The sequence below is a fragment of the Silene latifolia genome, chromosome 8, assembly GCF_048544455.1.
Source record: "Silene latifolia isolate original U9 population chromosome 8, ASM4854445v1, whole genome shotgun sequence".
NCBI classification, from domain to species: Eukaryota; Viridiplantae; Streptophyta; class Magnoliopsida; order Caryophyllales; family Caryophyllaceae; genus Silene; species Silene latifolia.
This window is the reverse complement of record NC_133533.1, coordinates 72089945-72099517: the sequence shown is the minus strand read 5'-3', so window position 1 is coordinate 72099517 and position 9573 is coordinate 72089945. Positions and strand designations below refer to the sequence as shown.

The 9573-nt window shown below is 40.6% G+C and overlaps 1 non-coding gene across 1 annotated transcript; it reads left to right on the top strand.

Moving 5' to 3' along the window:
* Positions 1–5709: 5709 nt before the first annotated feature.
* On the top strand, positions 5710–5816 carry LOC141598045 (small nucleolar RNA R71). Its single transcript, XR_012523248.1, has one exon. It is a non-coding gene; the product is annotated as a small nucleolar RNA R71 (small nucleolar RNA).
* Positions 5817–9573: the final 3757 nt, after the last annotated feature.

The window sequence follows — 9573 nt, the reverse complement described above, 5'->3', positions numbered from 1 at the left end:
CTCTCGTCCTGAAAAGTGACTAATAATCTAAACTTTACCTATCTTTCGATCTCAGCATAGTTTAATCATTTTAATTGGTGATCCAACAACTTTCCCTATCTTTCGATCTAATGGGTCAGTCATATATTAAGCATTCAACTAGTCGCATGCATTCGATTCGTCAAATACAACATTTAAATCAATTAAAACGAAGGTAAACCTCACGTGGTCAGTCGATCGACCAGGTATGGCAGTCGATCGACTGACACGCGATTTCGGGCCATGTTAATTCTATTGCCGCCTACACTATAATTCCCCTACATCCTAGCACGAATAAATTAGCTACTCATACTAAGAATGATAACAACAATAAGATTGACTATTAAATCTACTGAATTCATGATTAATACGAAAAGATAAATAAATAACATAAAATGATAAAATTGGCTTTGGAATCTAACTAGCAATTCCTATTCTATCAACACAATAAAGATGAACTGAAATAGAACAGAAGGAATACCGAAATTGCAGAAGAATTGTAACGGAATGATTAGAAGTGCGAATGAAAATCCAATGCAAAACAATATTCCGAACCCTAATTATTGATATTCTAAAACTGATTGTAAAACTAGATAATCATTCGATGTCTATTCTGATGTTCTAGGTTACGTTATATAGCCAACTAACGTAACTTTTATTTCCAAAACCTAAATACCATGGGCTTCAAGTTTCCCAATCTTTTAATTCTCGTCTGAAGTAGCGTCTTGGTCGATCGACTGCTGGGACCGGTCGATCGACTGGGATGCAGTGTACAGTAGCTTCTAGATCCCGTGGGTTGGTCGATCGACTAAGGGTACTGGTCGATCGACTGCTTTAGCTGGTACTTGACTTCTACAGTTTTGTGGATTTGTCTTTCGGGCCTTGAAATGCGCACCAAGCCCGTTCCTTAAGTGAATACTTCACGTCAAATGCAATGCAGGATACTCGGGGACGGATTTAGCTCAATTTCCGTTGAATTCTTCACATTCCTGCAATAATGTACAAAAACACGAAAGTAGACGGAAATAGGGGAAATGGTAGCTTAAACTACACAAATGAGCTCTGAAATGCATGTAAAATGAGGTATAAAACATCATATAAATGACACGCATCAAACTTCCCCAAACCAAACCCTTGCTTATCCCCAAGCAAGAACTAGACTCGATCTAATGACCTAATGGAACGAGTTCAATCTCAGAGCGAATTGCAACATGTAAAGCCTAACCATTTTAATGCAATAACCAACAATCAATTAGCGACTATGAATCATGCAACCGAGTTATGAAGTCGTTAAAGACTGCTGAACCGTTAACTATAGAGACTTATCAAATTGGACTCTCACGGGTCGCTCATATCACACATAAGCATGGGTGAATATATAAGAGGATAGAAAGAATTCATTTTGTAAATACTCTCAGCTAACTACGACCTATAAGAACATGCCTGCAATCTAATATGAAAACAATCTCTATAACCGTACATATGCATTCCAACCAACAAAAGACTATGACACATGCCGAGGTATATGTGGATATGTGAGGTATGGGTAAGAAGAGGCAAAAAATTTATGGAAAAGTGGAGGTACAGGTGATCAAGCTAGTACCAAAACGGAACCATATGGCAACATCCAACTTCTTGCTCATAAACAATCGAAACGGTGCTATAGCAAGCACAAAACTCACAATCTCCAGTATAAAAAGTAATCAACTAACTCCCCATAAGATACTAATGCAACATGGGAGCAAAAATCGCCATAAAATAAAGGCTTGAATTATGCGAATTGATTTCTTCTTTTCTTTCGAACCTCAGTCGATCGACCAGAATTGGCAGTCGATCGACTGCTTTGAACAGTACATAACCTCTTTTTTTCTTTTTTCGAATCATTTCATTTTTTTTCTTTCTTTTCAACTTCTTTCTTTCCTTCCTTTTATCTTCCCAACAAAATCTCAATAAGAGCAGATGCTACAAAAAACCGAGTAACAATCCCAAGAACATAGACTACTAGCTTGACAAGGGCAGGCTAAATGTATGATGTAGTAATGGGACAAAAAGGCTGTTTTTGGCAGTGTGAAGCTTATGGGCAAAACGAATAAAGGGAAACCTCTACCACATGTGTCAACAAACCACAAACCGAATGCATACAGGTATTAAGCAGATCAAGTTCATATTTATGCACATTTGTGTAACTTGTCTCATAAGGAGTACTACTCACATTCTAGATAAACTGGTCATGAATGTCACCAGTTATAAGCTCTAAACCTTAGAAATATGATGTAGCTTGCCAAAATTCTAAGTCAAGTCTCAAGCTTAGCAAATAATTTAACGAAAACTTGTAGATATGCACTTATACGATTCTACTAATAACATGTCAATTAGCAAGGCCTAGGCATAAACAGGTAAAATTGCAATGTCATCATTGATATACTACCGTTCCGATTGGACCTATATGCTAAAATAAACATGCATTTTTTTGAATTTTTTGAAATTTTTCAATTTTTTGGAATTTTTGTATATATGAGAAATGAAATAAGCAATGCAAAACAAAATGAAAACGTGAATGCAAGCAATTGATATGCGACGCAAAACCCTTCCCCAAACCAAATCGCACAATGTCCCCATTGTGCAAAATCATGTAATGAAGAAATGAGAAACGGGAATTTGCGAGAAAATTAAACAAACAAGACATGAAGTGGAAATCAGGAACTCACAAGACTTAGGCGCAGCAAAAGGAAACCTCCCCAAACCAGCGTGAGCTAGGAGGTTTCAGTAGCCATCAATGCTACTAATAAGTACCTGAAAGACAAACAAATACCACGCATAAAACCTAGAAAGCAATAGTGAAGCGATAATTTGTGCATAATAGAAGAAATAAATAATGACGGAAGATAACGGTGGAGTAGAAAACTCCCTCAATTCCGCAAATCGACCAAACACAACAGGGGAGAGGTCGTGAACATGTACAGCAGTGCAGGGTGGTCGATCGACTACATCACTCAGTCGATCGACCAAGGTGAAGGGAACAGTAGCTCCTGGAAACTGCAGACCAGTCGATCGACCACATATCCCAGTCAATCGACTGAAAATACTGCTGTAACTTCTGATTTCTTCGTATTTGCTCAATAACTTGAGCTAATGAGGTCTAAAAACCTGCAAATGCACAATAATACGCGCCCAAAATTGCGCAAAACCCAAAGTAAAGTCTAAAATGCTTAAAAATCCTAAACAAAATAATTAAATGCGAAGTCTCGCGCACACAAAAGCAATAAAAAGTGTTTAAAAGCAATAAAATGAAAGTTTTTGATAAAGAATTCGATCAACTAATAGTTGATCAAGAACGGCCACGGTATGGCCCACTTCGTCGGCTTCTGGCTACAAGAGGTAGCCTCAATAGTGCTCATCGTCTCAGCGGCACTCTTCTCAACTTCAGCATCCGTAGAGCTTGACGGATCAACAGCTTCGTCATCTCCCCAATCAATGACCTCTTCCGGCTCATCAAAGTCCAAGTCGGACTGTGTCACTTTGGCTGGCTCATCTTCAAGCTCCTCATCAGTGCCATAACTCAGGCATCCAAGACCGCCTCTCGAAACGATTCGCTCCTTCACAGCTGGAGCAACCCGCGGCTCTTCCTTCCCCAAACCAGCTCCTGCAATGTCTAAAACAACAGAATCTTCCTCCTTCTTGCTCCCAGTCCGGAGCGGAGGGGTTACAACTGGAATAGGAGTAGAGATAGGCATGTCAGGAAGTACAAAGTATGATTTCTTTTCAGAAACCGTATTACAGGTGACAGACCACATGGGGTCCTTCTTCCTAGCTGTCTGGGCGAAGACAATAGAATGCTTCCCCACTTTAAAGGTCAGGGTCCCAGAACCAACATCAATAACTGCACCAGCAGTGTGCAGAAATGACCTACCTAGAATGATAGGTATGTGGGCATCCTCAGGCATATCTAGGACCACAAAGTCTACAGGGAAGAAAAACTTCCCTATTTGCACAGGGATGTCCTCTAAGACTCTTATAGGCTGGACCACAGAGCGATCAACCATCTGAACGGTCATGTTCGTAACAGCAAACCTATTCAATTTTAACTTTCGAGCAAGACTCAAGGGCATGACGCTTATACTAGCTCCTAAGTCACATAATGCCTTCTCAATCGAAAAGGTACCTATATTACAAGGAACGGAAAAGCTACCTGGGTCCTCTAGCTTATGGAGTGCAGTGTGAGACAGGTAAGAACAAGTTTCCTCAGTCAGTGCAACAGTATGCACGGTTTCAAGTGACCTCTTTTTAGACAGTAATTGCTTCATGAACTTCATATAAACGGGCACTTGATTCACTAATTCAAGGAAAGGTACTTGTACGTTAAGACTACGAACAACATTTTCAAATTTATTGAAAGATACCTGTTCCTTTGTCGGCACTAGTCTCTCTGGATAAGGGGCTGAAAGAAGTAACTTAGCCCTCTCTTCTAAATCTCGCATGCCGGCATCCGTGGACTTAGGCTGGAAGTCCACAACCTTCTCCTTATTGAAGCTTGACCCCTCTTCAGACCGTCTCAAATATGAACCATTGATCGACATTGGGTCGTGCTTGCACGGACCCGACCCATCAGCACTCGGGTCTTGCCCCAATACTTTCAGAGTTGTCGTACCCCGAAATAAGTGGTCTCTCAAATTATTGGGCATTGGGGGACGAAATTGCTCAATATCAGCAGCGGCTCCAGTCGATCGACCACCTTGCTTAGTCGATCGACTGAGGTCTACAGTTCCAGAAGCTCCAATAACCCGCACTTCAGTCGATCGACCGGGTACATCAGTCGATCGACTGGTATACCTGGTAGACGCCTTTTTCTTGGTATTATTCGTTACAGCTTTATCCTGACTCGGGTTCGCCTCATCTTTTGCAGGGGCATCCTCGACCATAGCAGGCCCCTCCAGGGTAGACCCACTCCTCAAAGTAATGGCATTTAGGGTCTCTTTTTAGTCCGTCTGAATCGGTAAGTGTCCCGGAGCTCGAGTGGTGCTCTTGCTAGCCAATTGAGCAATTTGGCTTTCTAAAAGTTTCATTCCGGCCTCTCTAGCTTAGGACTCCTTTTGCAACATATTCTTCAACTCAGCAAATTCAGAATTTTGAGATTGTTGCTGCTGCGGCACATAGGGAGGTTTTTGATATTGTTGTTGCTTATGATGAGAGGGCACATAGGCTTGCTGCTGCTGTGGAGGTGGAGTTTGATTTAGGACATTCTGGCTACTCCACCTCAAGTTGGGATGAACATTAGGCTCATAGTAGGTGTTTGTCTGCCTATAATGTTGAAAGGCAGCACAAGACTCAAAGGGATTAGGACAATTTTCTGAAACATGTCCCTCAGCTCCACACCTTCTGCAGACGAAAGGACTGTCTGACACTGCATTCACTTGGTAAATACCTCCTTTTGAGGCTCCTCCCAGTTCATACTTGTGAAATCTCGCAGTGAGAGCTTCAAGTGCAGCTACAAAAGGAGATTCAGCACTCCTCCTTTGATTCCCCCTGGAATTCCCATACTCAGCTTTATGCGTGGCTAAGTCATCAATGATCTTCCACCCCTTAGTCTCTCTCATATTCTCTGCAAATCGGCCATTGGCGGCAACATCTAAAATAGCCCTCTGATCGTCATACAGCCCGTTATAGAACTGATTGCAAAGACTCCATTTTTTGAACCCATGGTGCGGAAGAGTTCGCACCAGCTTCTTGAAACGAACCCATGCTTCATGAAAATTCTCATCCGGCCCTTGTTTAAAGCTCGTGATCTGAGCTCTAATGGCATTAGTCTTTGAGGAAAAGAAGTACTTCTTATAAAATGCCAGGGCTAAAGAATTCCAGTCGGTGATCCCATGAGCAGCTCGATCCAGATCTCTGTACCACTCCCTTGCAACATCACGGAGTGAGAATATAAACATAGTCTCCTTTATCTGGTCCTGGATCACACCGGTCGGTGGGGGGTATAGAGCAGCAGTAATCGATAAATATCTCCATATGCTTGGCTGCATCTTCATTTGCAAAGCACCCCGAATCAGTTCCTCTCAACTAAGTTGATATAGGAAGGCTTCGGTTCGAATTTCCTATCAGCTCCAGGTAATTCGAACCCCTTGTAAAGATTTTCAGCTGTCGGCTCAGAATGACTTGCTATAGTTGCTTCTTCAGCCATGGCTGTAATTTCCGGAGATGTGACTGTCTCAGCTGAAGAAGTAGAAGCAGGAGATGCAGGTGGGTCTTCTTCGAATAGTTTGTTCTCGTAGTAACTAGACAGAGTACTCAGCTCTTCCTCTGTCGGCAATACCCTTGATGATCGTCTCAACTCACGCAAGGTCTTCTCAATCTCAGGATTGAAAGGTACTAATTCACCACCTTGTGACCTGCGCATAAGAAGAAACTACAAAAAGAATATGAGAATAGTTTAAGGAACGAATGTCCCTTAAACTAAGAAACAGACTAAAATAAAACAACTAAAAATTAGAACAATTTCCTCCCCGGCAACGGCGCCAAAATTTGATACCCGTCGTTGTGAGTACCAAAAATAATATTTATAATTCCTATTAAAACTAACCTAGGCTAGTGGTAACAGGGTCGAACCACACGGAGGCGAATGTAATCAAAAGTTGTCTAAATTTAGTCTAAGGTAACAGGTGTGGGGGTTGATTTGATTTGGTCTATAGCTAATGACAATAAAAATAATAAACTAAAGAAATATATTAAATCAAATATAAAGAAGGATACTAGGATGGTCGGTTCACTATAGTTTCGGCGGCAGCAAACTAAGTTGGTCTAAATCTAACACATGAGGCGGGAAAACAAGAGGTCCTCTCGGTCCACTCTTTACAGATCTCGTTATAAGTCCCTAATATCACTAATACTGACTCTCGTCCTGAAAAGTGACTAATAATCTAAACTTTACCTATCTTTCGATCTCAGCATAGTTTAGTCATTTTAATTGGTGATCCAACAACTTTCCCTATCTTTCGATCTAATGGGTCAGTCATATATTAAGCATTCAACTAGTCGCATGCATTCGATTCGTCAAATACAACATTTAAATCAATTAAAACGAGGGTAAACCTCACGTGGTCAGTCGATCGACCAGGTATGGCAGTCGATCGACTGACACGCGATTTCAGGCCATGTTAATTCTATTGCCGCCTACACTATAATTCCCCTACATCCTAGCACGAATAAATTAGCTACTCATACTAAGAATGATAACAACAATAAGATTGACTATTAAATATACTGAATTCATGATTAATACGGAAAGATAAATAAATAACATAAAATGATAAAATTGGCTTTGGAATCTAACTAGCAATTCCTATTCTATCAACACAATAAAGATGAACTGAAATAGAACAGAAGGAATACCAAAATTGCAGAAGAATTGTAACGGAATGATTAGAAGTACGAATGAAAATCCAATGCAAAACAATATTCCGAACCCTAATTATTGATATTCTAAAACTGATTGTAAAACTAGATAATCATTCGATGTCTATTCTGATGTTCTAGGTTACGTTATATAGCCAACTAACGTAACTTTTATTTCCAAAACCTAAATACCATGGGCTTCAAGTTTCCCAATCTTTTAATTCTCGTCTGAAGTAGTGTCTTGGTCGATCGATTCTTTGGGGCCGGTCGATCGATCGGATGCGATGTCTGATAGCTTCGGATCCGTGGGTTGGTCGATCGACTAAGTCTACTGGTCGATCGATGCTAAGCCGTACTATGACTTCTATAGTTTTGTGGATTTGTCTTTCGGGCCTTGAAATGTGCACCAAGCTCGTTCCTTAAGTGAATACTTCACGTCAAATGCAATGCAGGATACTCGGGGACAGATTTAGCTCAATTTCCGTTGAATTCTTCACATTCCTGCAATAATGTACAAAAACACGAAAGTAGACGGAAATAGGGGAAATGGTAGCTTAAACTACACAAATGAGCTCTGAAATGCATGTAAAATGAGGTATAAAACATCATATAAATGACACGCATCAAAGGCCATGGAAAGCATGAGCATTCCATTTTGGATATCGTCGTCTTCGAGGACATTGATCTTTTTGTCGTTACGAGGATCGAGGATATGAGAACAATCTAGGAATGATTCTTCATCATGTTTAATGATACTAGACCCAAGAGGGTTGATTTTCTCGAATTGCTCAACAGAAAGTGGCATTGGAAGCTTGCCCTCTTCGATCATATCTTGGATGGTGTGTTTCAAGAGAAAACACTCTTCAATATCATGGCTTCTTTCTTGGTGATATAGACAGTATTTGTTGCCCTCCCAGAGGTTCACCTTCTTCTCTAAAGGTGGATCCGGAGTCGGACCTATTGGATGTAGCTTGTCTTGGGCGGAGAGTCTCATCAAAGCATCGGCATAAAACATGCCTAAACTAGAGTTATTGCAAGAGGTAAGCTTTGGACGACCTACACTAGAGGTTTCTCTAGGTGGTGTGTTCTTTTCCACCATCCCATTTTCAAGGGTGAGGACGCGAATGCTCAAATTTTCCACTGTAGCTTGAACTCATAGAACCATGGCATAAACTTCTTGGAGGGACATGGTGATTGTGGCTTGAACTGCTTCGTAACTTTGCTGGCTGACGGAACTCGCTGGATTCCTACTCGACAGAAATGACGCGCGTTACAACTCGATTCGACATAGGATCACGCATACTAAGGCAACAAACAAAGGAAGGGACAAGATGACAAATCTAGACTTGACATGTGAATACGTGAAATGTCGTGAGCGACTTCTCGTGTTTGAATTCACTGTGCTTGACTTTAATTTTAGACTCGAGTGTTAACTTTGACAGAGTGACATTTATATGGTTGACTGGATTGACGGGATTGATGACACGTGTTGATTCTAAGACCTGTGTTTTAAGATAGACTTGACTCGAAGTTCGGGTATGTGTGTCCCGAACGTGTCATTAGGAGAATTCGAGAGACGGATTTTGGAATGACTCGATGTGTTAGCCTCGAGTGTGTGAGTCGAGATATGGAAATGTTTATATTCTAACTAAATTCACTACTACAAATCCAGGCAACTACAACGCCCATTTAACAACGCTTATTCACGAAAATCACCATAAGACGTAGAATGGATGGCGCGAATTTTACTAAACTTAATTACAACGGTTATGTGTTGATAACCGTTGTTATAGGTTTTAACAAGGGCTCAAACTTGCACAACCGTTGTTAATATAAAAACTAATAACAACAGTTTACTTTGTAATACATTATAACCGTTGTTAATAATTTGGCGCAAAGTTAGTGAAAAGTAATTACAACGGTTATATATAAACCCGTTGTTAATACTTTTTAACAACGGTTTTCTAAGGACCCGTTGTTAATATATTCTCTAATGACAACGGGTTTATGTGTAAAAACCGTTGTCAACACTTTCCATAATATAAACCACACAAACACAGATCAGCTACAGCCACAAACAAAAAGCTAACACAAACACAAACACACACTTTCTCATCGTCTCTTTCTCTCTTTCTCATCGTCGCTTTATCATCTCCGTCACTG